The sequence below is a fragment of the Procambarus clarkii genome, chromosome 51 (assembly GCF_040958095.1).
Source record: "Procambarus clarkii isolate CNS0578487 chromosome 51, FALCON_Pclarkii_2.0, whole genome shotgun sequence".
Lineage (NCBI taxonomy): Eukaryota > Metazoa > Arthropoda > Malacostraca > Decapoda > Cambaridae > Procambarus > Procambarus clarkii.
Genome location: NC_091200.1, coordinates 21127413 through 21131768, shown reverse-complemented (window position 1 = coordinate 21131768; position 4356 = coordinate 21127413).

Here is a 4356-nt window from a genome sequence, read left to right as displayed (position 1 = left end):
CTATGTCACAAGCCTCAACCTGTGCAAGGTATCAAGCCAAGCTTGGTGCAACGTATCACGGCTATGTTGGGGCACATTATCAAGCCAGTACTATTGCATGGAAGCAAGCCTAACATGGCGCAAGTCAGCAGACCCATCTAAGCCGACCGTTCAACTAATATAGTTCTTACCTGAAGAAATATGACATAAATTCTGAAAACGTTTTCAGCTATTTTCTCCCGACATGAACTAATTTTTCAGATCTATTTCAAGGAGAGGATAAATTTACCGGCCCATTCCGCCCCCATCCTCCGTCCACATACCAAAATTCATCACCGAAAACCTCCCAGATTCAGTGCCTCTGAATCTCTAGGAATACGTGGTAATAATGGAAAGTCTGAGAATACCTGAGAATAGTGGAGGTGCATGAGATTACCTGAGAGTAATGGGTGTCTGAGAATGACTATGAAAACCTGCAAATACCCTTGAATACCAGCCTCTGAATATCAACAGATAACTTTGGATACCTCCAAATACTTTAGACAACCAATAAAAGCCTCTGAATACCAGCGGATACATGTGAAAATACCACTAAATGCTTTGACTACCTACGAGCAGTGAGGTGTAACTAGCATATATTTATTTTAAATATCCAGCAGAGAGGCACTCGAATATCTGATGCTTAATTCAGTGGGCACTCTCGCTTGCTGTTTCACTGAATGGTTCATGCAGTGACACAAACATGATCTAGAAAACGGGGGATAACACAAAGGGCCTATTCATAATTAGACACTGCGAGGCATCATTAGTTTAGATTAGTGACAACGCCTCTCTGAATTGATTGCTTGGGATTGTCAGTGATTATTAGTATTGATGGCAGGAGTGTTGGTGTTGTAGAAACCAACATCATCAATCAAAATCACTGTGATGTATTATTTGATCGTTATAGATCATGATTTATATTTGTTGTTGACTACTGTTGCTGTTGTTGTTGAAAATGTTATGTGTTTGTTGACTTTTGTTGCTGCTGTTGATAATGATTTATATCTCTTGAATTCAGGAATTACCGTTGATAATTACATGTTCATGTTGAGTGCCATCGACTCCTGCCAGGCGTTGTGCGTTGATTCGAATGATGCGTTTAATCACGCGAGTGCGCTTATGTGTGGTCAAGCGTGCGTGTGCATGAGTGTTTTTTTTTTATGAATGTGCGTGTGTGTTCATGATCTTGAATCTGTCGCATTACTCTCTGCTTACACCTTAGCGTTAAGACAAGGCGAATTTCATTGAAACCAAATACTAATATTTTGAATTCGGCCATAGTAATCAGGCACCGTGTGCCTGACTTTAAAATACAGTTAAAAAAATACATAAAAAATACAGATTTTTTGATAAAAAATATTTTGCCAACAAAAAATATTTTAATTTCTGTTTAAAATACATTTTGATAAAAAATACTAATTTTTAGAATACAGATTCTAAAAATACATTTATGAAATACAGTTCAGTTTTGGTCGTTACATTATAGAATATACATAAATTCACTAGAAAACGTTCAGCGTAGGATGATAAAGTTAAGCCGCCATAATAGAAACCTTTCATATGAAGAACCATTGACAAAGCTAAATTTACATTCACTAGAAAAGCGAAGAATTAGAGGTGAAAGGATACATAGGTGTACAAGTGGATGAAGGGGAATTACAAAGGGAATATTAATAGGGTATTAAAAGTATCAACACAAAATAGAACAAGAAACAATGGGGTATAAATTGGAAAAATTTAGATAAGACCAAATGTAAATACTGGTTTACTTTTCTCTTGCATACGGAATTGTATTAGATTATATTGGTTCTGGGTGGGCAGACAAGGCTCTGTGGGGCTAGGAAGATGAGTCTCTAATATCTGTTGATGAGTGAGCGAGTGTCAGTGGGCGATTAGGCACGATAAGGTGAGTCAACGAGAGAGTCAATGATGGCATGTTTTTGTGGCTCATCTCTGTGGCTGGAAAGTCGTTTTCTGTGGCTAGATAAATGGTTCTGTGTAGCTTGCCCATCTTCCTAAAATGCAATTACTTATAGTAACTATGTGTTCGAAAGTAACAATATGTTGTGATGGACCACCTGAAAGTAAGCTTTCGCATTACTTAATTTTGGTCAAATAAGAAACCTTTTATTAGCAATTGAAAAATAAAATGTAACCTAACCTAACCTCAACTAGCAATCCTAGGGGCTAATGCACACGCCATATTTGACATTATATAGTGCATATATGTGCTATAGTAGGCATAGGAAAATTTAAGTTTGGTTTTAAGCTCGGTTGTTTTTCCTGACTCTATGAAGAAAATAAATCAAAATAGTGGTTTAATGTAGCTCCAGTTCTATTTCAATTGGTTCTCTCGACCCAATAGTTAAAAAAAGTTCTATCATTGCAGGAGGATGGGTTGGTGTAGGTGAGTGGTGGCTCTGGGCAGCGGTTTACATCACTACTACGTAGAAAAATGCGAAGATTTTCACTTAGCGTTGATTTATGGCCATTCTTCTCATACAGTGTTTTAGCTCACGTCAATTTATCACATAAAATAGACGAATTTTTCACGTGTTAAATAAAGAATCTTTCTTTACAAAATATACCTCTGGTAAGACATTCTTGCTGATATATTATATCATGCAATTTAATATTTATTTATCTTTAAGCTTTAATTTATTCTCCTCTTTATTGATAAATCAATTAAGTCTATTTTTTTAATTGAGGCATAGGCGTGCATGTTTTAATTTTTTTTTTATATTGGAATCGTGTTTTTATATTTGTGAATAGTACTGACGCTTTTTCCAATTGTTTTGGTCCTGACTGACATACGCTCAATACGAGAGGGTTACGCAGCAATTTCGATTTGAAGCGTGCGAGTCTGTCATAAGAATTGGACAGATGGGTGTTTCAAATTAAAACCACAGCAGTGAAATAAGCGCATATTCCTTGACCTCCAATGGATTATCAATCCATGAATTTGCCATCAGAGTCTACTGTACCTTTCAATACTCTTCTTCCACCGAGAACATGGGTCGAGCCCATATAGATTTCTTATGATTTGATTACTTACTCTCCTTTTTACCGCAACATTAAGGTGGAAATGGGTTTTCCATTGGGAAATTTCCATTTCCATTGGGAAATGGGTTAATGCGTCTATAGTAAATGATTCACATTAACGTGACTGAAGACAAGTAACCCAAGCCACACGTATGAAAATGACAGTGACATCCGTACAGATGTCACTCCATCCTTGTGCTCTTAAATACGTACCTAGTGGATTTTTACAGTTCTTGATGAATATAGAGTTCCAAGAATCAGGGCCTGGTGCAGAGTGCCTAGACATAGTATACTTATGTGTTACTAACATTCTTGATTATGTACCTATGTAATGTTTCGGTTCGTTCATGACCTTCATACGTTAAGTTGTAACTTGATAAAGGTTCGGGAGGGATCTAGACCGAGTCACTTGCACTTCTATATGTAGGTGGAGTTGCTTAATGTGTATATGAATGTTTAAGACTAATGCAATGATTTGTTATGATAAATTGTAGGACTAGTAACAACGGGAGGGCAATTAAGGTCAACACAATAGCCTGCTGACCTTGAACCCTGAACGTACCCTAAGCAGGTAAACTTGAACCCTGAACATTTTTTCAGGATAAATATTTCTCTCATTATATATACACTGATAATATATATCCAATATACCTTGGAATTATGCAAATATAATAATTTGTGACTCCACTTTAAAATGCTGGCCTTTGACAGTGACGAACTTTGCACATATTTCAAGGCAAAGTTTGACAGTGGCTCTCTCGATTAATCACTCCGTAAACATTGCAATAATTTTGCCTAACCAGAATTGTACGAGCCCATACAGCCAACTAACCTATCAAGGCCAATGCCTAAAAATCGTCAATCTTACGGTGTTTTAATTTCGTTAATTAATTTCGTTAATTAATTTAATTTAATTTTAGTTTTACGGTGCCCCATTTTGATTGGTTGAAATCGCAAAGAAGCTATGTATTAGGTGAGTGGCAAGGATGGATATAACCTTCCACGAAATGACAGTAGACCCAGACACGACTATAACGGGAACAACATGTCAATGGGTTGTTTCTGTGAGTACCACCGGTGTTGGTACTCACAGAATATGAAACAGGAGGAACATGAGTACCCAAATGAGCCATAGAAACCTTGGAATTTTTGCCAGTGTCAGAATAGCTAATAAATAGAATGTAGTAGGAAGTGATGTGATGGAGGCAGACTCAATCCGCAGTTTCAGTTGAAGATATGACAGAGCTCAGTAGGCTGAGTGACCTGTACACAAGTTGACTAGCAGTTGAGAAG